We start from the raw sequence: 12,046 nt of genomic DNA on the forward strand, positions 1-12,046 counted from the left end.
GGAAATGCGTTAAACAGTTAACCACAGCCTCAACCAGCATGGAAGCTAAATTAATTTCTTATCATGAAGCATCTAATAAGGCATTATGCTTGCAATGTTTCTTCTCAAGTTTGCCAATACTGGAACATATTCTGAAATCGTTGAGAATATTTTATGATAATTCAGCTTTAATTTCGTTCTCTAGTAATAACAAGCATTCGTCAAGGTCGAGGTACATCGACATCAAGTATGTTGTTGTAAAGGAAAGAGTTCATAATCATCAAGTGTCTATGGAGTTCATCGGCACTAAGCAGATGATTGCAGATCTGCTCACTAAAAGGATCCCTATCACGCTATTTCAGGAGCATGTAGCATCCATGAGAGTCATTAATCTCATGGATGTTTTCAGTTAGTGGGACTTGAACGTGTTTTATTTTCATAGACATTCGAGAGATCTCATTTGATAACGTTTTGATGATTTCGATACAAAGTTTATTTATGCTTCTCTCTAAGTATGCGTAATCTAATTTCGAGTAAGTAAAATTATAGTCATGTCTCATTCGAGACATTTTAAAGCTTCAAGACCTCTTGAGGATAGACATAGATAATCACATTATGTGTATAATCCTTATACCACATTTCCTAGTTTCAAATTTATGTCGTCAAGGCTAATAATATTTGTGACCGTGCTTAGTCTCACTTCGCTTAGATTAAATGTTATAATGGCTGCCGCAATCCGATACTAACAATCTTGATGGATCGAATTATAATAGCATTACTCGTATTATCCAAAGATAAAATTGGTCAATCATTTGGATGTTTTCTCAAAATTTTAAAATATTTCCAAAAGTTTAATCATTGACATTGATCAATGTGGCCCAAGTGGGAGAATGTAAGAATCATATAAGGTAGGGTCTTTTTTATTTTTTATTTATTGATCAACGGTCTAGATTAACCTAAAGGTTGGATAGTGTCATCGGGTGCACCAGTGGGCCCTACTAAGTTGTGATACATCTAGAAATTCGTATAAGGGGTGGAGTGTTACAACTTTGATACACACACAGTAATTTAGGGGAACTAGGATTACCAATTCTTGTGGAGTCTTGGGGAGAAGAGTTTTGATGGGTTTTTAACTCCTCACCCCTCTAATCTATATTAACAGGGTTGGCTCCCAATCCAACACCACCGACAGAAGCTCAAGCCCACCTTATCTTCTCTAAAGGGTGTAAGAAAAGGAAGACCTTAGCATTCCATTTTCACAGCAATGACATCACAGCAAGGTAAGCCATCACCTTCTTCAAACCTCCATATCCATTTCCAATGCACCATAGATCCTCTAGTAATTCTGCAAACAAGATCTAACATTTCGTTACAAAGTTTCATGCACCAAATGATTGGATTCAGCTGATTTTTGGGCCAGGGCTCGTGTCTCTCTTGGCTAATGATTGGCCTAGCTCTGCCACGCATGCGGATGCTCAACTTCAATTTCTTCTACCGCTTCTTGATGCCGATACTAGTGAACAAATTCATTTGCCTTCAATGACAAATGGGTAGTTTGGAAAAACAAATAAATAAATAAATGAACTTGAAAAAGAACAATTTCTCAAACCAACCAAATAAAACCTCTTATTATTAAGCTGACTTATTCAAGCAGAAAGTTTTTATTATAATAGGTGAAGAAAACATTTCTTATTTGGGGATAACATATTTAACTGTTTAATTATCTAGAACTGTGCCTTGAGTAAATCAATCACTTTGCTGTCCACGTGGAAGGCCTTTGTGAGAACATCATCAGAGATAGGCGGGTTCGAACCGAAGACAGCATTAGATATGGTCATGACACCAGGGAACTGGCTGCTAAGACTGGCGATTGCAACCGCATGGGTTTTGCCAATGTTGAATTGGAAGTGAATGAGGCCTTTTGGGAAGACGAACACATCACCCTTATTTAGGATCTTTGTTATGAGGCGATTGTCAGGGTTGGAGGTGACGAACCCATCGTAGAGTGTGCCCTCTATGACAGTCAAGATCTCTGAAGCCCGTGGATGCTCGTGAGGAGAATTGACACCGTAAGGTTCAATGTCGATGCGGACAAGGGATATACCGAGTGTTGAGTCTGGGTAGCTGATTCACAGTGACTAATGTAACATTGGACCTAACCTTATTTGAAGTGTTGCCCGGCCTGTCTAGTCCACTGAAAAAGAAATCATCAGCTTGCACCATCTTTGGGTCCTTACACAAGAACCCATTTACAAATACTGCAAAATAAATGTTACATAAGATAGAAGAAGAACACTTATCTTCAAATATTGAAGTTCTAAAGAAAAATGCCAATTAGGCTCACTAGTGTGGTCCCGGCCTTACATGAAAGATCCATGCCACTCATCAGGTGGGCTCTATAACATCATCTAGCTCAGTTCATATGGCGACCGACATGACAACATCATCTGAGCTAGGAAGATGTTAATTGAGCATTTAAATTTCATAAATTCGGCCCACCAGACGCATGATCTGGTCTATTTCTCTGCCCAGGGAATCAACGAAGTTGGGCCCACCTGATGGGTGAGTTGGATCTCATATGTTGTCACATGTGATGTCAAATACACTGGTGGTTGCATCTTGCATGTATAAAATCAGAGACGACATAGTGAGTGCATCATGAAGTTTCAAAACCAAATGCAAAGAAGAGCATAGGAACCTGGTGGTTGTGGTTCTAGTACGGCAACACAGAAGTCTTGCAAGGGACTGGGGTCATAGGCATGTGTGAGAGAACCAGTGACTGCGAGAAGGGCAAGTACAAGGATGTGAGCAGCCATCCTTATTTTCATAAAACCGGAGGGAAAAAGAAAGCTAAAGGAGCTATTGGGATTCAAAGTGCATTCAAGGCTGAGAAACACGGACATCTATATATAAAATTCATTGAGATGGTCTTCTTTCTTACAGGTCGACCTTGGGCGTTGGAGGCTGAGGTTGGCCTCGGTTACCAACCTCGGGCCTCAGATAGACCTCAGAATTCAAATACGCTTGCAATATATTAACATGAGATATAATTATCTTTCAGAATATTCACCAAGGATCTCGGCAAATCAATCACGTAGAATATATCTTCCAATCACCCTTCAAGAGGCCTTGCAATACACGACATGCACTCAAAAGGTTATAAAAATGCTGACATGAGTAAAGGTATGCAGAATCTCTCACCCAAAACCCCTCAATACTACTAGATTCAGATTGCTAGCCTGACTTTGGTATTGGAAGGTCCCCTACTCTAAATAGGGTATCCTTTGTCTTCTTTTTGTGCAGGTGTTTTGAAGTCCAGCGGTTCAGCGAGAGTGAATCAGATTTTTTTCATCAATGGTGTCGATGCCAAAATGAGAGGACCACAAAAGTCAGTTTATGAATTAAGCCGCTGTCATTCTCCAATTAGTACAAGCAATGCCCATTTTATATTCCTATTCTCTGCGTACTAATCTAGAAAGACGCGATCCCTTCTATATTTTTAATTAGATTAATCGTAATACCATTTCCCGGACGATAAGATTTGAAAGGCCATCTGCAACCAACACGTGCTTACCTAGAATTTGTGTGTAAGTTTCAGCTCATTCATCAAGTGGGTCCCACTCTGAACAGGACCTGGCACAAAAACCAGGCTTATCGCGTCAAATCCACGACACTTGTACGGAGAAGGCAGACCTCACCAGTCTTTTACCTCTTTCCAGCTTTCCCAAGTAAATGTGGTGCACTTTTGTGAAGACAGGCCTAATTTATTGACTAGGGCGTATCCACGGAGCCACACATGGTGAGTGACTTCGATCTGACACACGGTGAATTCTTGCAGCATATTACCCTTCACCGTGAATGCGTAGAATTTGATTATGTTCTCAGGTTGTCCAAGTCGTGCATTCAGTCCTCCGATTAATTTGGTGTGCCCCGCATTGATTCTCATCGATAGATTAAGGACCATTAAAATTTTGATATTAAAGGATAACTTATTTTAGATTCATTCTTTTACAATTTTGATATTAAAGGATAACTTATTTTAGATCCATTCTCAGGTAACTCTGGAGACCATTTGATTTAAATTAAATTGCTAAATAATTGTGGGATTTTTGTGAATATGTTGCACATCCTAAATAATTGGTGACTTACTTCATTGGGAATGTTACCCACAGTGCCCTTACACAACTCAACATGCCCTTAAAATTTACAAAGAAATTGACCAAATGGCATTAGAAGTTATAAAAATTACACTAGTTACATGTTGTTGATGCAAAAATCTGGTTAGCCCTTTTTGGACCCATGTACCTGCGCAAGGAACAAATAAGGAAAACCCTGGCTGAGAGTAGGGGACCCTACGATGCCTTAGTCAGGTAGGGAATCTGGGTCTAGTTGAGTATTGAGAGTTTTTTGCTAAAGACCGTGCGTACCTTTAACCATTATAGGCATCTATATTTATAGTTTATGAGAGGTGGTAACGTGGAGGAGATCTTCCTATTTAATAAGCGCATATTGTAAGTGCATTCAGATCCCGTATTAGTAGGAGGATATTCTGAGATCCTCGGCGAAGATCCCGGGATCTTGAGCGTGTCGTGGATATCCTTCGAGATCTTCGGAGAAGACCTCGGGTGGATCTCTCATGGATGAGGTCTGATTACTCGAAACCATCAGAGATGTGCAGTGGGAGGCTGAGGTGGCCTTGGCTAACCTGACTTGGGAGGAGCCATGCTTACCTAGGTCAAACAAACTTAGGTCACGCCGACCTGGGTTATGCTGACTTGGGTCATGCCGACCTATGACATGTCAACTTGTGTCATGCCAACCTAGGACATACCGACCTGCCTCCCTAGTTGAGCAGAGAAACGGGAGTTCCTAACGAGCTCTAGAGATATTGGAATCATCAGAGAAGGTGCTTTTGCAGGCACATTCCTCGGTCATGGATTGTGTAGGAAGTGGGACCTCATGGAGACTGAGCTTCTTGTCATCTTTTGTTTGGTTGAGCATGTAAGGTTCCAACCTGACCTGCTCCCATGGGTCGGTCCATTTTCCCCCATAGCAGTAAGGCCCCCTACTTTCAAGTCTGTGGAACAGGCTTGAGAAGTAAGTCGGACCCAGTCAGGTCAGATTATTTTACTTATGGTGTTGGGTCATCCCATCATTAATGTTCAATAAGGCAGCAGGCGCAAATATTGAGGCATATCGGTAATCATAGCATAGCACCCCCGAGGTGGCGTACCACGACTCAAGGTCATGTGGGTTGTCAGGGCACCTTTTCGGTGCCATGCGAGTGAGGTAGTGATGCGTGGCCTATCCGTGGTTGTGGAGTCGTGCGGTGAGTGGGAGTGCACCACCTGTCGAGATGGGAGAGCCAAGGAGCTATTTCGGCTATGCATTGATTACGAGCAATGAATGCTTGTATGCGTGACTCCACTATGAAAGGGAGTGCCCTAATATCGGGCGGGGTTACTTGCCCTTTCCTGCTTTCGCGTGCTTCTCCTTCCTTTGTATCAGGCGATTTTCAGCGAGTGTTCTTCTGACGTCCTTCTCAAGCGGACTGTTTCCCTTAGTGAGCCTCGTTTCTACTCCGTTACTCCCCTCCCTTTTCTTTCTTTTTTCTTCTTCTAGTTTTTTTGGCAATTTTGGGCCTACAGCCATGCTAAAAACCTCGAGTTCGCGGGAGGGGAATTCCAGCCATGATGGCGGGGTAGATGATCTTTGCCCCATGTCAAACCCGCCATCACCACTGATGATGATGAGTGGCATTGATTTTCGGGTGTCCCATGCGTCACTAATGCTTGAACAGTCCTTGGCAGAGCAGCCGACAGAGACAGAGGGGACTTTCCCGGTGGCGAAGGAGGATAGCGAATCCGTCGGAGTTGGAGGAAAGGGGGTAAGTAGAGTCTGTGCTGAAGAAAGCCGACATGGTGAGGATAATGTCGGGATACCACATTCCAGAATCCATGGTATTCTGACCTCCCTCAACGGGTGAGCTTCCCAATGAGCCCCCTGAAGGAGAGGTGGCCATTTTTCAAATCGCCCTCCAATGTGACCTTAGGCTTCCTCTTCAGAGGATAGTGAGGCAAATACTTATGCATCTTGGGTTAGCTCTAAGATAACTAATCCCCAACATTTGGAGAACGTTGGTGCGGTCATTCATCCTCTGGTCCGATCTCGACCAACCCGAGTTGACCGTTACCAAGTGAAATCCAACCCTCTACATAAGGGTTGGTATTATTTCTTCTCATGGAGGGGGACTGGCAAGGCCTTGATCACGGATGTCCCGACCTCTGCATGAAAATTGGAAGAAAAATGGTTATAAGTGTCGGGGGAGTGGGAGGCGCCAGGGATCTTCGGGCTACATTTGTGGGTCCCGACCTCCTTTTCTATGTCAGGTCGGTATGTCCGGACCCGCTTCGCTTTGCTTGCTCGTTGCTTTTGTTCTAACTGGTATTCTTTTTTTTTTTCTAGTTGTTCCCAAATATCCTACTGCAATGGGCACAGAGACCCTTGCTTGGATTGTTGAAGTTCGGTCGGTGGATGTCGACATGAGGTCTTGGAGGTTGCTCCTTATGCCTGAGCTTCTCCTTAAGTCAGGTCTTGATCACCTTTTCTTGATAGGTATAAGTCTTTTAATAGGTCACTTAAGGATATGTCATACTTTGCAGATTTTTCGCCAAGTTTTTCCACTGTGCAGATATGCCAGAGGTAAGGCGTCAAAGAGAAAGGCAACCCCTCCAGCCGAGCTTGCTCAGAAGAAGAAGAAACCGACCACCAAGAGCAAGGGAAAGGCTGTACCTTCTTCTTCTGTCGCTCATGAGGTCATGAGGGACATGCTGGCCTTAGCTCCTGTTGCCATTGCGGCCGAGGCAGTCGTCGGGTCAGCTTCGTTTGCCTAAGCTTAGGCCATTAGGGCCCGTCTGGTCACCGAGACGGTGGTCGAACTTTTGCCACCCCAAGTGAGGGTTTATGATACATAAGATGGTATAAAATTTTACATCAAACAAATCATGAGAACTATGTGATCTAGAATTCAAGGGTCTAGGTTAATGGCATTTTCATAATTATTTTTGATATTCGAGTTTTGAAAAATCTAATGGTTCTACATCATTATAGGTACGTTTCTAAGTAATTCTTACAAGGGAACTTATATTTAAATATTTATGAATAAAAAATTATTCACCAAATTAATTAAGGGGATGTACATATATCAACCAACATAACGAATAGTCAGATGACATGTTAAAAATAGAAAAACTTGATGATTAGTAATTTGATAATGTATGTATGTGGATGTATGGTCAGTTTTGTAAATAGATGATCACAAGTAGGTTTTTGGAGCGATCAAGAGGTAGGACATGTATACCATTAGATTCAAGTGACTTCTTCACATGTGTAAGTTTCCCACATTATAGTTTTGATGGTTAGTTAGGCATATTCATTGGTGGTGAACAAGATGAACGGATCAGAATCTCAATCTGATGCATGCACAAATGGATGTAGAGATCAAGTAGGTAGTTTACTATGATCTGGTGGTCCAAAATCAAAGTGGATGGTCAGATGTCTCTATCTAGTAGTGAATATTTGACAAAGCAGTTGGTTATGATGTATGAGTGAGGATACTTAGATATATAATGGTCTGTCTTAAAATCATCGGTCGGATGGCTTGATCTATGGATAAAGATCATTCTCAATGGTCAGATTCATGTTGGAGAATAGATGTAAGGTTAGGATAGGTAAATTGGTATCGTACACATGTACACACTGAGTTAAATTTCATGGTAACACTCAAGAACTTTCAATACTCGAGTTTTGAAAAGTTTGGTGTATTACACGTAACACAAAGGAAGTTGCTTGCCTCCGACCTCTCGTGTTAAGGCCGACCTAGCCGTTGCGACTGAGAAAACCAAGTAAAGCAGTAGTGGCTCTCCCTGTTCGGGCTTGGATAACAATGAGGATGACCTTGGTTACTGCTTGAGCTATTGAAAGGCATGTTCGCAATTGTCATCCCATGTTGGTTTCATCTTGCCTTTCATTAGTTGGAAGAATGGTGGGCACTTGTCTATAACTCTGGAGACAAATCTGTTGAGGGACACAATTCTTCCTGTGAGGCATTGAATTTCTTTTGTAATTTTGGACGAGCTCATGTTCAACAATGCCTGGATCTTGTCTGGATTTGCTTCAATTCCCTTGTGATTCACTAAAAAGATGAGGAACTTTTTCGAGCTTACCCCAAAGGCGCACTTGTTAGAGTTCAACTTCATCTGGTATTTCCTCAGGATGGTGAATGTTTCTTTGAGGTCAGCCACGTGGTTTGTCGCTCTGGTGCTCTTGACTAGCATGTCACCAATGTAGACTTCTATAGAATGCCCGATTTGCTTAGTAAACATCTTGTTAACAAGGCATTGATATGTTTCTCCAGCATTTTTCAATCCAAAAGGCATGACCTTGTAGAAGTAGAGCCCTTTTTTGGTGACAAAGGTCACTTTCTGCTTGTCATGTTCGTGTATGACGATCTGGTTATAACCCGAGTAGGTGTCCATGAAGCTGAGGAGCTCGTGCCGGCTGTGCTGTTGACTAGTTGGTCGATCCTCGGCAGAGGAAAACTATCTTTTGAGGCACACTTTATTCAAGTTTGTGTAGTCGACACATATCCACCATTTTTCATTTGATTTCTTCCCCAACATGACATTCATAATCCTGTCGAGATAGTAGATTTCTTTAATGAATCTGGCCTCGAAAAGTTTGTTGACCTCTTCATCGATGATTTGTACTGCTCTGGTTCGAACGCTCATCATTTTTGTCTCACAGATCGATGGTCGAGATTGATTTTTAGTTTGTGGACCATCACCTTCGGATTGATGCCAGGTATGTCCTGGTGTGCCATTGGAAGACGTCAACATGCCGCTTTAGTAGGCTGATGATCTCATCATGTTGATCTGCAACTAACAGTGAGTCGACCTGAACCGCTCGAGTTGCTTCGGTCTCGTAGAGAGGTACGACCACTGGATCTTCCACTGGAGACCCTCTCTCTACAAATTCTCCTCAGGGATCCAGAGATGTAATCGCCATCATCTGCCAATGTGCTTTTGCCCTAATTGCCGTTGAGTAGCATTGTCGGGCTTTATGCTAATCGCCCCTAACTTGACTAACACCATGCCTGATCAGGAACTTCATCGCAAGGTGGTATGTAAATACCACTTCTTTGATGACATAAAGGGATGGTTGTCCCAATATTATGTTATAGAAGGAGGGGCATCCGACCACAAGGAAGTAGATCATCACGATGGTCTAGTTGTGACCATCTCCTGCAGTCATGGATAGTAGTCACCCCGAACGTGAGTAAGGGAGTGTGGATAGGACATAGTCTGGACCTCCTAATTCCCATTTTATCAAAGATGGTGATGAAGATTGGCCACGACCATGGTCACCACCAAGGCATCATCATGTGGGTGGTGGATTCCTTGGGCGTCTTCCTCAGTGAAGGTTAAGCTGCAGGGAATCAACTTCTGCTCATTCACAACTTTACTTGTGAGGTGTATGTGATGCTTTGTGCTATTACTATTGATGCTTTTAGAATAAATTACGAGCTCTGTTCGAGTCCCCACCTCCTATGGTTCCTCCTAATATCGTGTGAATTTCACCCGTCGCTTCATTGTATTTCTATCACCTTGTGGTTTGTCCCTTTTATCAGGTCGCTCATTCCTCCCCTCGTTGATGTATTCCTGTAGGTGTCCGCCTCGAATGAGGGACTCGATCTCTTCCTTGAGGTCAAAACATTCGACGATGGTGTATCCTTGGTCGTGGTGGAAGTGGCAGTACTTCCACTTATCTATTCTGTCTGCATTGGCCTTCATCCTGATCTGCCACTTTAGGATCCTTTTATTATGAATTTCCATAAGGACTTGCTTGGGAGTCACGTTAAGTGGGCTATATGAGCAGAACCTTCTCTTCAGTCATCAGCTCGGTCATTGACCTCTGCCCGGATCATCGTTTATTCTCTTCTTGCTGTTGATGGTGAGCGGTTCCCTCCGCCCCTTGTGATTCCTCTCATTAGTCGAGCTACATTTGCTCCTAGTAGCTTTCTGCTAGCTGAAGAACCCCTCCGTACTAGACTACGTCTGGGCTTGGTTAAGGAGATTGTTGAGTGTCAAATATTGCATATTCTCCCCTATTTATATGTTAACATGAAACTGCTTAATGGTATATTTTATGCATGTTTGTGTTGCAAGCTAAAACAATGCTAAAAGCATGGATTTAATGCTCAAAAATTACTAAGGTAAAAGATGGATCTTAGGAGACCAAGAATGAAGAATTCACATGCCAAAGATCCAAGGAAACCAAGTACATAGGATGAAGAAAAGAGTTGAAAGAATGCAGAATCCCTAGCAGAAAACGGGACATTTTGGTCCGACCCGAGCCAACTTCGGACCGACCAAAATCACAGGAAATTGTCCAGCAAGAAATCAAGATAATTTGGTCCTATCTGATCTAACTTTGGTCTGACCGAAGTACTTCAATTGGAGTCAGTCCGACTTAAATTTGACAAATTTTCTGCACAAGAATTTTTAGCATCAACTTCGGTCCCATCGAAGTCAACTTCGGTTCAACCGAAATTGTGCATAATTGTCCAGTGAGAAAGTGTGATTTTCAATCTTAATTCGGTTCGACCGAAGCATAACGCAGGAGTTATGCAGAGTGCGTAACTTGAGGCGGCTTCAGAAAATTTCAAGGAGTTGCATAAGATGGGGCTTCACAAGTATAAATAGGAGTCCCTAAGAAGTTTCTAGGTATCACCTATGGTTCAAGGAGTGGGCAAAAGGGTGGAGCCGCCGCTTTGGAGTTTTTTTCTTCTTCCTTAGTTGGTCTTTTTGTTTTGTTTAAGAGTTCTTAGTTTAATCATGTCTATGGTTGGCTAAACCTCTTAGATAGGGCTAAAAGGTGAAGCTTGTAGCATGATGAGGATGTTTACTTTGCTTTGATTCTTGTTTATATTGAACTTCATTGATTTCTAGTTGATTTTAAGGAATATTTTCAGTTTTCAATGGTCTATTATGACTCAAATTATAATAGATCTATGATAGCTTTAGATATCTTCTTTTCTTAATTGAGATTGTGGGATTGGTAAATCTTGTTGGTTGTCATCGTATCCGGGGCATGGTTGGGTGATGGAATCCCTTCCAAATCCTTACAATTCTCCACCTTGGAGACTGGATTAATGAAAAGTTCAAAGATTTGATCACCTCTTTCTCCAACTGGATAAGATAGGGCTCTTACTCTAGTTGGATCTCTTGAATCAAGCAAGGTGGCATCACAATTACTCCCACTATTTCAGATTTTAGATTTACATCTTCTTCTAGTTCTACTTATAGTTATTTTCAGAAACGTACAAGATTATTCCCTGTGGATTCGACCTCGGTCTTATCGAAATTATTACTACATCACGACCCTACACATGAGGTTGTAAACAAGTTTTTGGCGCGTCGCCGGGGAATACGGTTACGTTTTTATGAAATTAATTAGTTACGTTAAGATTAGGGCTTTTAGGATTCTTCAGCTTTTAGATTTTATTTTTAGGATTTATCTTTTATTTTTCTTTTCTCTTTCTTCTTCTAAGATTGCTAACACAGTTTGATTGTTTTGATTTTGTAGGATTTTCAATTGTAGTTCTTCTCTTCTAGTAACTTCTTCCATCTACTTACTTTCTATATTGCTGTAGATTTTTTTTTAGAATTAAATTCAGAATTAGGGTTTCACCATGCATATGCAAGAGTGGGAACGTCAGTATGCTGAGATACTTCTAGAAAATGAGAAATATTGTGAAGGGCTGTCCGATGATTATGTTAGAAAACAACTTATGTCTCAAAATTTTGCTGAAACCATGATTAAGAACCGACCAGGATATAACTCTCCACCTATTAAGAAGTCTCTATGCAATCATATGAGGGAGAATAATTACACCCCACCGATTAAGAGAATAGTACATGATTATTGGGTTGATAATGTGTACCAACAACCATTAAACTCTCCCACCTATGACCTGCATGACTATGATCAGTGGAAACATCAAGAT

The 12,046-nt window shown here is 41.8% G+C and overlaps 1 pseudogene; it reads right to left on the minus strand.

The window, feature by feature from the left end:
* Positions 1-1,578: 1,578 nt before the first annotated feature.
* On the minus strand, positions 1,579-2,849 carry LOC131220476 (germin-like protein 8-2; annotated as a pseudogene).
* Positions 2,850-12,046: the final 9,197 nt, after the last annotated feature.

The sequence above is a fragment of the Magnolia sinica genome, chromosome 12 (genome assembly GCF_029962835.1).
Source record: "Magnolia sinica isolate HGM2019 chromosome 12, MsV1, whole genome shotgun sequence".
Taxonomy (NCBI): domain Eukaryota; kingdom Viridiplantae; phylum Streptophyta; class Magnoliopsida; order Magnoliales; family Magnoliaceae; genus Magnolia; species Magnolia sinica.